The sequence below is a fragment of the Phalacrocorax carbo genome, chromosome 3, assembly GCF_963921805.1.
Source record: "Phalacrocorax carbo chromosome 3, bPhaCar2.1, whole genome shotgun sequence".
Lineage (NCBI taxonomy): Eukaryota > Metazoa > Chordata > Aves > Suliformes > Phalacrocoracidae > Phalacrocorax > Phalacrocorax carbo.
This window is the reverse complement of record NC_087515.1, coordinates 70,644,359-70,656,246: the sequence shown is the minus strand read 5'-3', so window position 1 is coordinate 70,656,246 and position 11,888 is coordinate 70,644,359. Positions and strand designations below refer to the sequence as shown.

Below are 11,888 nucleotides of genomic sequence, written 5' to 3'. Positions count from 1 at the left end.
GCCTGCCCGCCCGCATCTGCACAGGGTATGGAGAATTTGCACGCTCCCTTTGTGCACGACTCCTCCAAACTGCCAAGAGCGTCTTAAAACTCGTTGCTGAGCAGCAAAGCCGACTTCTCGGGCTTGCACAGTAGCCGGCCACATGCTGTCTGAATTGTAAAAGGAGAGTCTGAGAGAAGGTAAAGAATAAGAGAATGATAGGTGGGTGGGGGAAAAAGGCAATGTTCCCTGACCGGGAATCGAACCCGGGCCGCGGCGGTGAGAGCGCCGAATCCTAACCACTAGACCACCAGGGATCCACACCTCACGTTTGCCACTCGTTCCTTAAGAGGTAACTCACATACCCACAGCCCCGCCCTCACAGCCCTGCTGGTGTCATTTGTTTGTGCTCCCCCCTTCCGCGCAGTACCAAGTCCCGGAGGCAGCTGTGAGTAGGGAGGGACGTTCCATTCCACCCCACGGAAGGGGGGAAGGAGAAGAGGGGGCGCCTCAGGCGAGGCGGGTGAGGGGGCCTCGCCGCGGGCGGGAGGCGGGATGGCGGTGGGAGGCCCGGCGGGACGGAGCCTCAGGCCCTGCCGCCAGCCCGGCGGTGCAGGAGCGGGCCAGGCGTGCCCCGCACGGCGCGGCAGGCAAGAGCGGGGCGGGAGCGCGGCTGGGCGGGCTCATTTAGCCGCAGTTCGTGTTGCCTGTTCCCGCCGCGCCTCACAGGATCGTCTCCCTGCGGGGTGTTGCGGTAACGGCAGAGGGCAGGGCCTTGTCAGGCAAGCGCCCTGCACTGCAGCTCCCGGGGTGCTGCTCGGGCCGGCCGTGGTAACAAAAAGATGACAGCTTCTCCGGTTTTGGGTGTTTGTTCGGCAGGGGAGAGCCGGTCAAAAGGCCCAGCTCGGGTGGGAGCCCCTGGCTCCACGGAGGGAGGCTGGCTTGGCAGCTCGTTCCCCTTGAGCTGCCGGGGCCGCCTTACACGATAGATACAGACGTGTTTCTTTGCTTTTTTTTTTTTTTTGGTAAGGTTTCTACGAGAGGAGTGAAAGCTCTGCCATCGGTGCACGTGACATCTGCATAAGCGCTTTTTCCTCTGGCGTGTTGATTGCATGAGCAAGGTAGATCCACGAGCTGTACTGTTACCTATAATTTAAAATAACTCCCAAAACACACGAAGTACGTTTAGAGAGGAGACACTGCTTTATTCTGTGCAGGGTGCAAGGTGGAATGTTTCCACAAATGAAGCACACCTACTGGAGCTCATTTTGACATTTATGCATGACAGTTAACACACCACGCCTATCTAATACATAATCATTGCCCTGACTGAGCATCCTCTTCTTCCACTTAGTTTTAAAGCTAGTGTCATTTTCATTCCCTGCGCATGCTCAAAAGGTGTGGGGGGGGGGGTGGAGGGGTAGACCTTTCGTCCCTCAGTTGAGTCGGGGGTCGCAATCTCCCCCTGCTGGAATTACCTTTCCCCCAGTTACTGTGCTTCAGCACCTTCTGGTGCAAGATCAGAGAATCATAAAGGTTGGAAAAGACCCTTAAGATCATCAAGTCCAACCGTAAACTTAGCATTGCCAAGTCCACCACTAAACCATGTCCCTAAGCACCACATCTACATGTTTTTTGAACACCTCCAGCGATGGTGACTCTACCACCTCTCTGGGCAGCCTGTTCCAATCCCTGACCACTCTTTCAGTAAAGAAACTTTTCCCAATATCCAATCTAAACCTCCCCTGATGCAACTTGAGGCCATTTCCTCTGTTTTCTCTGGAGAAGAGACTGACACCCACCTCACTACAACCTCCTTTCAGGCAGTTGTAGAGAGCGATAAGGTCTCCCCTCAGCCTCGTCTTCTCCAGGCTAAGCAATCCCAGCCACTCCTCATTAAACTTGTTCTCCTGACCCTTCACCAGCTTCATTGCCCTTCTCTGGACACGCTCCAACACCTCAATGTCCTTGTACTGAGGAGCCCAAAACTGAACACAGTATTCAAGGTGTGGCCTCACCAGTGCCAAGTACAGGGGCACAATCGCTTCCATACTCCTGCTGGCCCCACTATTCCTGATACAAGCCAGGATGCCATTGGCCTTCTTCGCCACCTGGGCACACTGCCGGCTAATGTTCAGCTGACTGTCAACCAGCACCCCCAGTTCCTTCCCCACCGGGCAGCTCTCCAGCCACTCTTCCTCAAGCCTGTAGGGTTGCATGGGGTTGTTGTGACCAAAGTGCAGAACCCGGCACTTGGCCTTGCTAAACCTCATACAATTGGCCCCAGCCCATCGATCCAGCCTGTCCAGGTCCCTCTGCAGAGCCTTCCTACCCTCGAGGAGATCGACCCTCTGCCCAACTTGGTGTCATCTGCAAACTTACTGAGGGTGCACTTGATCCCCTTGTCCAGGTCATTGATAAAGATAATAAAACTGGCCCCAACACTGAGCCCTGGGGAACCCCTCTCGTGACTGGCCACCAACTGGATTTAGCTCCATTCACCACAACCCTCTGGGCTCAGCCATCCAGCCAGTTTTTTTACCCAGCAAAAAGTACACCTGTCTAAGCCATGAACTGCCAGCTTCTCTAGCAGAATGCTGTGGGAATGTTCCCTTTTATCAGTGGTGATTCCACACCGGGCCTACCCTTATCTTCACACCCTTCTTTGCAGCAGGATGTTTCCATTGTCACTCCTTGAAGTTCTACTGATTTGTATTCTTTTAGGAGGTGCTTGTTAACGAGGCATTCATTGCCTATACTCTCCTATCTGGCCTAAGCATTATTTACTACCTTGAACTGTGATCACCCCTTAACTACTACTATTTCCTGCACTATTCCATTTCATCCAAGAGGAACATATGTATACGTTTAAGGCAACAGTTCCCCCCTTTGGAAGTTTCAAATATTTGAGACTTCTATGATCTTTGGCTAGTATTTTGTTTCTGACAAAGACACTCCTCAGCACCACCTGTTTCATGCAGCCAATTATCATTACAATAATTAGAAATTTGGCCTCCATACCTTTATCAAAATCATAAACAGAATTACAATAACTTCAAATAGGAATATGCCTTGTGTACAATCTAAATCCACATAAGCAATGCCCTGACCCCAAGTACTATTAATGAATTGTCCCCTTTAAATCTCAGTTGTAAAGGGCTTTCATTCTGTTTCTCCACAGTCCACTTATCTGGTGGGAACCCTCTCTTAATCCGTGTGTGATGAGTCCACGGCCCTACTCCATCCAGCTTGACTGCAGTATATGTAGTCAGGAGGACTTGAAAGGGTCCTTTCCAACATTCTTTAAGAGGTTCCTTGTTCCAAGTTCTTAGGTAGACCCGATCTCCTGGCTAAAATTCATGGACTGCACTAACCAGGCCTAAAGGTGTTCTCAGTTGTAGATACCTGTTAAGAGAAGACAAAACCTTCCCTAGAGAAACCACATATTCTTTAAGATACTGTTTCCCTATTAATTCTATAGATCCTGGTTCATGATTTATACTTTGATAAGGTCTCCATATAGCATTTCAAAAGGGCTGACCTTTTCTCTGGATCTGGGTGTAATCCTTGCTCTCAGCACTGCTAACAGAAGAATATATGTATATGTTTGAGGCAACAGTACTAGCAAAAGTAATTTTGCATATTTAAGCAGTGTCCATAATATAAGAGGGTTTGCTCTACACAAGCAAATTTCTCTAGTTCTCAAACCCTCTGCCTCTGAAATGCATTATATAAGAAACCTTTTCCATGTTAAGATAGATAAGCCTCAGACCATATGCTTGTGGACTCTGCAAATACACATTAGCTTATCTTTGAAAGCTTTAGAGTCTGAAAACAAACTTATGGAGACCACTTTTCCTCGGGGGTATACTTAGGAGGTTTTGGTGTTTGGTTTCTGTCTCACCGAAGTCCTTATTCAGCCAATGGTTCATTTCATCTCAAACCTTTCACAGTAGCAGGCTTGAACAAAATGTGTGTCTTGATTGTGATGGAGCTTTCTTTTGTCCAAATTGAGCAATTTTACTGTGCAATGAGGAAAATAACTTATAAAATGGGAGGTTACAAATCAGTCCGTATTAGATACAGTCTGATGTCATATACTGCAAGAATTGCATTTCACATATGCATATAGGTAGTGGCTTCTTTGGTAAGGCTAAGGCATTTAAGGCCTTGAGGAGTCAAAGCTGTGGAGCACTAGAGGCAGAGTGAGGCAGCTCAGACTGAGGCACCACCATGGCCTGAGGCCACTGCAAAGAGGGGGATACGGTTAGGTGAGAGAGATTATCTGGTCCCAGCAGGTAATCTGTGCTCGTTGTTGAAGAGAACGGCAAAGTGGGACCTGGTTTTCTGCAACTCAGAACCTGCAACAAACACCAACCAAATATTAAGGTGGTCCTATACTGCAGAAACTGAGCTAGCTTTAAAGGAGTTTGTTTGCTTCACTAGGTCCACAGTGTCATGGTTAAAAGCATAGGCTTCCCCACCCTGGGTGCTTCTCAGGTGGGTTTTGGAGGGGTACTGATTTCTGTGCTTCTGTGGCTGTGGTGCTAGCAGCACTTGGGACAGCTGGGTTAAAACCAGGGTAGGCCCATGTTGTTGCATTTGCAGTGTTGAAGTCAATGTTACAGAAGGGTTGTTGCTACTGTTTGTTCTTAGAATGCCTCTGTTGTACAACACCTGGGGAAGGCAGGGGTAAGCCCCCTGCTTCTTAAGCTGCAGGAGTGATAGAAACAAAGTATTCTCCCCTGACAACTTCAGAAAAGTAGCTGAGCCTATGAAAGATGGGATCTCATGGCCGATGGCAGGACTGGTGAACGTGTTTTGTCTATGCTTTAGGAAACTGATGTAGAAACGAGTAATTCTTGCTCTGTTATGCTTGACAATTAGCAAGTTATTTTCAAGCTGTGTAATACATCCTACTAAATTTCTGTTGAGCAGCAGAAGGGTTGTTGATTACAGCCATAAGAGTAGTGAAAACTCTAATCTACGTACTACAGAAATTTTGCTGAAATATGAAATCTTTTCCTGGATGTGAACCCAGGTTGTGGGGGGCAGGGGCTGACCACTAGACCACCAGGAAAGTAGCACTGAGAGTCATATGCTGTCTAGTTATTTTTAGAAATAGCTTTTTTTTTTCTGTACAAGTCATGTGCACTGACAAAAGATTGTGCCTTTTCTCTGGCTTCCTATATCCGATAGAGAAACGCATCAGTGAAACTGTCAGCGATTCAGCCTCCTGCCAGCGCAGAAGCAGCCAGTGCCTGTGCCTGCGTCCCTGCGGTGCTAGGGGGAGAGGAATGATCTTCCCAAAATCGCCAGGGAAGGAATGTCAGAAGCTGATGTTTCTTTTCACTTAAGGGAACAGCGGTGTGTCAGTAAAACCGAGTGAGTAGCATTCAATGTTAGAAGTACTCTACTCCAGCTTTCAGAGTTTGGTATGCAAAGCTGAACCTTGGAACCCGAAAAATCAGAGCGATTACTTTAAACGCAAGCTGTAAAGCAGCGTGCAGTTAACTTGTTTGTTCCATATGAATGTATTACATATTATTATTACTTTAATTTGCCATGTTAATTAATGTGTGATAGTAGGCTTACTATGTAAAAACGAGTAAGAATAACATCAAAGTAATGTGCTAATTTACTGGAAGTATGTTATTTGGGTGTGTTTCCATGACATAATGAGAAGTACAAATTGTCTCTAGTACCTGGGGTACACACTTCAGCAGTAGTGAAAATCCGTGATTTGCACAGAGGCTGTAAATGATTTCTATAACTATGTGTAATGTGCACATTTTTCACTCCTCTCTTTCCTCAACTGTGTATTTGACCTGGAAAGTCTTGATATCTGCTTTTCTTCTTTAAGGTAGCTTGATTTAAAATGTACATCATCCCAGTTTCAGAGAGGTAGAAAGGAGATGGAAGGAAAAGATGACGCACAGTCTCTTGCTATATAATGTTTAATGTCCATGTATGGTCAGAATGGTTACTTAACTGTTAGATTATAATGATTTTCTGGGCGAAAAAATACTGTTGTAGTTTATATTACTTATATCGGTTTTCACCATAACAATGTCTTTACGGAAATAATCTAAAGAAAATCTCAAAAGGCGTTGTCCAAATGTTACAGCAGTTCTGACACTCCTAGCACCAAGATCATCTTTCAAGCTGTACAGTGACTCGCTCCATCTTCTTGTAGTTTAACTTAAACAGGGCTAGGGGGCAGCCTGTGAGAATTTGCAGCGTCACGTCTTAATACTTTGCAGACTCGTCATTTACTGTTTACAGAAAATATTTTCAAGATCCTGAAGAAAAGTGGGGTAGTAACTCAGTAGCAATATTTTTAGAAATACTTTTACAAGTTCTTGTATTGTTTTCCTCAATCTTCCATTCTTCCCCATATTTCCTGTATTTGATCCAGTAAAACCTGTGTCAGCTTTTTTTCTCTTAGACTGTGTTAAAATGCATGTGATTCTGGGCTTCAGGATAAGGTATGGCGGTGGCGTGCTTCATCCAGTGTCCACTGAGTTCAACAAAATACCTTAGTTGAAACAAATACACTTTTTTATCATCTCCTCACATGTCTCAGCAAATTCCTTTTCTTTTACAGCCTGTCTTCTGCAAAGCATTTTGGAAGCAACTTCTGTCTTACTCTACTAGACAGTAGAAACGGGCGCACAGCGTCAGTTATTAGGGGAGAGCTTCTTATGAAAGTTTCAAGCTCTGGTCTCTTTCATATTTGTGAAACTTGTAGAAATTTTCAATACCTCTGTCAAATTGAGTTATATCTAGACAATCAATTAGAAGTTACGGGGTTAGCTGGGGACACTCAGAAAATTCATCATTACATAAACCAAAGAAACCAGGCTGAAACAGAAGTCAACCCCCCGATGCATGGTAGGATCAAGCAGAGCCTCAATTATGCGTCTGCCTGTATGGAACCTGTTTTGTGACTACTTCATGGTGAATAATAGTAAGAGTAATTGGGAAAAACAGGATGACTGCTAACGAGAAAAGATTGGTGTCACCTTTATTTTTATACCTTTTCAAAGCTGGACTGGTAACGGTATTCAAGCTCATCAGCGTAATTCTTTATGGCAGGTTGTCTTTCTTAAATGAACGAGCCACAAGCTAACAGTTGCAAGTGTTAAAAAAAAAAAATTACATGAACCACACATAAGCAATACAGTATTTTTTTCTGATATTAGAGTAAACTGATCTGAGTGCAGGCCATAAACATACTGTACCTGTGACAGGTTTTTTCTCTGTAATGTATGCAGCTCTATTAATATACACTGAAGTGTGTATTGTGGAAGATCAAAACCCATTCAGACATTATACTTAAGTATCCCAAGTCTGTTCCGTCCTTTGTGTGTTATTATGCATACGAGTTTGTGTCAGAAATCTTTCTCTAAAGTAAAAATTCACAATTTGGAAGTGATTAAAATAGGACACTTGCATTTTATCTCCACCAAGATAGTGCCATCAGTGATAAAACAAATTTGCCCAATACTGAACCATATGAGTGACAACAATTTAAGATTTTCTCAGGTAAAGATGTTCTGAGCATTGGTATCACAAAGACAATGAATTAAACAATGTTAGATTGTTTATATTCAAATGAATAGCCATGGAACATACTGCCACAGGAAAGAGCAAACCATTCAGACTGTCTTATGTCCTCTATGCTGTACAGAGGCCAAAACTAAATTTAATTTCAAAGGTTTTATTTCAAAGGTGATCTATCGATTGATCTATCTACCTATCATGTTCATCGTTGTAACAGAGTCAGGCATTACTTCTTACTTCCAGACTCAGTAAAATAAAACCGTATGTTACATCCCACTCACGCAGTTTCCTCCAGCGACATGAGCTCTGTGGGTTGAGCTCCAGGCAATAACCCACAGTGCCGTAACCAGAACTTGTATGGTGCTTCTGTTCCAGCCCTAGCCTTGCTTATTCTGCTGCTTTAACAGGAGTTTGAGTGATTTCTTCCCCATGCCAGTAAGCTAGGATATGTATTTGAAATGCTTGGGGCATTCTTTGTCTGCTATATGGAACCTATGCATTGTCCTCATAGAGCTTTCTACACAATACAATAGAGGCGGCCCTGCTCGGAATGCTGATGGACAGTGAACTGGTACCTTAGGACAGAGGCAACTTTTCCTGGAGCTAAAATAAGTGTTAGTCACTGCCATTGTTGTGCAAGTTCAGCTAAGTTCAGCTAAGTAGGGTTTCTGATCGGGCTGCGTATCTTCTGCATTTGGCAAAAGAAGTCAGGTAAAGGGCACTATTTTAGGTCTGCGGTTTTCTTCCTCTTTTTTTCCCAGTTTTGTTCGCTAAGCAGCGTGGGAGGAGTAACTGAGAGCAGGGCCCCATTCTTCTGCGCTGTGCTGAGAACCCTTGTACCGGCAAGGTCTTTGAGATTTGCACCAATCTGACTTTGTGTTTGCCCATCTTTTGCGATGTAAGGTGTAACTGCAGTGTGCTGTGAAAACATAACCTCTAAGCAGGGGACTATGTTTTAAAGAAAATCTTGTGTCTTGCAAAATAAACTGGTTTGGAAAAAAAAAAAATCAGATGCAGACTTCAATTGTAGCTGGAACTACAGCAGCACATTTAGTGGAGGAGTTGAGACAGTTACTGTCCCAGTACTGACACTGGGCGGTAGAAAGTGTATGCTATAAGCAGGGTAATGGTGGTGGGAGATGGCTCCGTGCCCGTACGGGGAGTTGTGTTCGGTCCTGAAACTGACACACATGATTTTGAAATGGATGTTCAAGCAGCTCTTAGGTTAAAAAATAGGCCTCTGACAAATACCTCCCTTACTTGAAATTAAAACTTGTTGGATTTGTCATGTTATAACTACAAAAAAAAAAAAAATTCTTGAGGCACCTGCACACCACTTGCTGTTTTATTTTGGCACACTCTCTTAGCATCTCTATGTATATGTGTACCTGTGTGTGTACATATACACGTTGTGTTAATTTAAATCTTTATTTTTGCGGGTATTTGCCTACCTCCAGGCTTTTATCTTGCAGAATCTGGGATTTAACGACAATACAGTACTGTAGGCCTTTCCCTAAGCTGTCCAGTCTTTCTGAGTTGGTTACTGACCGAAGGAGGGAGCGGGGACTACATCTCCTTTAGGCTAGCCACAAACATCTAGAAGAGTCACCAGGAGTTACCTCAGGTAAGGGGATGGAGTTTGTGGCAACTACAGTGGGTTTTGGGGGTTGTGTGAAGAAGTCTGCACGCTGGCAGCATGGAAGCAGCAGATGAAGTTTGCAGGCTATTCAATTTCCCAGGCTTTGGTTAACCTCAGTTTCCAAAACGGGTTGTTTTGGTTTTGCACTGCCCTTGAGAAAACTCCCTTCCCGAGGCAGCGCCCGGCGCTCGGGCTTCGTGAACAACTACGCCGCACTCGGCTTTTTTTGTAGCCCCCACGCCAGACCATGCCCCCCCCGGACGGGGCCGGGGCCGGGGCCCCCTCAGGCGGCTCTGGCGAAGCGCGCCCTTCGCTCCCCGCCCCGTCCGCGGGTGCGGGTACGGGTACGGGTACGGGTGCGGGCCGGCTCCCGCGACGATGAGCCCACCGGCTGCCCGCCAGCCCCGGGGCGACCGCCACCGGCGGGGGCCGGGCGGGAGGCGGGATCGCCGGGTGGGGCGGAGCCGCGGGCCGGGCCGGGCCGGAGCAAGGGGGAGCGGCGGGGGAGGCGCCGCTCGGGCCGAGCGGGGAGCGCTGCGGCCGGCGCTCCCGCCGCCACCTCCCGCCTCCCGGCAGCGGGTCCCGGGCGCCGCGGGGCCGGCATGCCGCCCGCCCGCCCGCCCTGCAGGTGCGCGCCGCGGGGGAGGGCGCGGTGTTTTCCTGTTTACGCCGCGCCGAGGGAGGGTGGGTCCGCTCAGCCCACGGCCTTGTGCCCGGGCGGGGGGCGGCGGGGCCCGGCCTGGCCGGGAGCGGAGCCCTGCGGGGCGCAGGGGGCCGGCGGCGCCCGCTGTTGCGGTGCCGGGGGAGCTGTTTGCCTGCTCGCTCCTTTGCGGAGCCGGCCCGGCGTCGCGGGGCGGGAGGCGAGGGGCGGCCCCGCGGCGGCGGCGGCGCGTTCCTCCCGGTGCGTGTGCGGCGGGAGGGAGGCGGGGGCGGGGGCGGCGGCGGTGCGGGGCGGGCTGGGCAGGGCCGGCGGCCCCTTCCTGCGAGCCCCGGCTGCGCCTCTGCCGCCGCCTTCAGCCGGCCGCTGCCGCTGAGCGCCCTGCTCGGGTGGCTTTCGCCGCTTCAAACCCCGTTGATTTCCTCCCTCCGCAGCTCTGGGGTGATTTACTGGAATGTTCCAGGCGCTCCATACAGTAATTTATAGTCTCGGGTTGTCATGATTAAGAAGTGCTGCCGGGTGCCAGAGGCGCGTTAGTAAGTGATTTTTGTCTCTTAATCCGTATCTCGTCCTGCGCGCCTACTTCGGAGTTGGTTTTTTTTTTTGGCTGGAGGGGGTAACCTGCGTGCTGGTGATGCGTTTGCAATATTATGGTGCTAAAGGATGCAGTAACAGCTTGTCCTCTAGGTGATGAAATAAGATGATGAACACTTAGACTCAATAACAGGCTTTTACCATGTGTTTACTTTACGCGCCACAATTAGTCTTCTCCCATTAAGTAGTCATACGTTTCTTGTATTAATGCATATTGATGGACTCTTAAGATGCATAGGTGCGCATTAATCGATTATGGTTTGCCTCAAATGCTGTGACCCAGACTAAGGGCCTGTGCTTGGATGGTGCTTAAAATGCATATTGATGAACCCTCCCAGCATATTGTATCAGCGAGTGTTTAGATAGTGTGGAAATAATATTTTTGCTATTATTGTTCTTTTGGATGCGTATGTATACACACGCGACTTCAGAAAATTATCAGAGAAGGCAATAGAAAATGCCAGGAGAAGTATGCATGCGTATATACTTTCTGAATGAAAACTACTTTATCAGGAGTATACGTCTTTAAACATAAGTCATGGTTAAAAGTATCTAAGTCCTAGTGCATTTTAGGCTGCTTTCTCTTTCATCCTTTTGCCTGGAAAATGTTCAAAAATATATGCAAAATATTTTAAGGATCTAAACAGGCAAGTAATGTTGGTCCTGTGAAGAGTTATATTGAAGCTGATGGGACTGCTTGTAGATAAAATGCTGTGTGAGGGCTTTCCTTTTTTGTTTGTTTAATCTTTTCCTTTTTTTGTTTTTGTTTAAATAATGGATCAAAATGTTGGGCTTGGAAGGAAATTCTGTACTTCAGTTAAATTCAGTCCCTTTTTTCCTTGTTGTGTATTATGTTAGAAAGAGAAACACTTCTAGAGAACCTGATTTGCCCAATGTGCCAATTTGTGAGGCACAGTCTCTGAGTCTCACTCCTTGCCTGTGTCCAGCATCCTGTTCTCACTGCACCAAGTGGCCACACTCCCATTTGGATTCGTCAGGTCTACTGCTGAAATCATAAGTGATTCCATTTGGAGTTCAAGTGACTTAGAATAGATCAGAACAGTCCTTGTCTTGTACAGGAATGCAGCTTTGTTGCTTTGTGTATCCCGGATTTTGAAAGAGAAGAGTAAAATTGGCTGGGGATTGGCTCCAGTGAATATTTGGCTAGCTTATGGTTGTGACTTCAGTGGACAGTTTGCAAGTCACTTGCAGTGTTAAGGAATAAGTCCCTCTCTTCAGAGTAGAGGTGAATTCATTGGAGGGTGATTTGGGTTGGAGAATAACGTTTCTCAAAAAAGGTTATTAACAAAGTTGTGAGAATCCTATAGATACGGATACTGCAGCCAGAGTGGCTCTCTGCAGTTACCCATCTGGGTGAGTGTTTCAAAGGTAGGAAATCAGTGTGAGCCTCTGCAGTGTGATCTGACACAAGAAACCGCTGCTTCAGGTAGC

At 47.1% G+C, this 11,888-nt stretch overlaps 1 protein-coding gene and 1 non-coding gene across 7 annotated transcripts in view; one reads left to right on the top strand and one right to left on the bottom strand.

The window, feature by feature from the left end:
* Positions 1–224: 224 nt before the first annotated feature.
* Positions 225–296, bottom strand: TRNAE-CUC (transfer RNA glutamic acid (anticodon CUC)). The gene has a single exon. It is a non-coding gene; the product is annotated as a tRNA-Glu (tRNA).
* Positions 297–5,233: 4,937 nt separating this feature from the next.
* The window catches only part of NCOA7 (nuclear receptor coactivator 7), a 97,220-nt gene continuing 90,565 nt past the window's right edge, over positions 5,234–11,888 (top strand). For 3 of the 6 annotated variants that reach the window (XM_064447357.1, XM_064447351.1, XM_064447353.1), the window contains exon 1: positions 5,234–5,364. The gene's annotated coding sequence lies outside the window, so the exon portion shown is untranslated. Of the gene's footprint in view, positions 5,365–9,654; positions 9,813–10,226; positions 10,379–11,888 lie in introns of those variants that run through there. The other 3 variants (XM_064447354.1, XM_064447350.1, XM_064447352.1) reach the window with 2 other exon arrangements.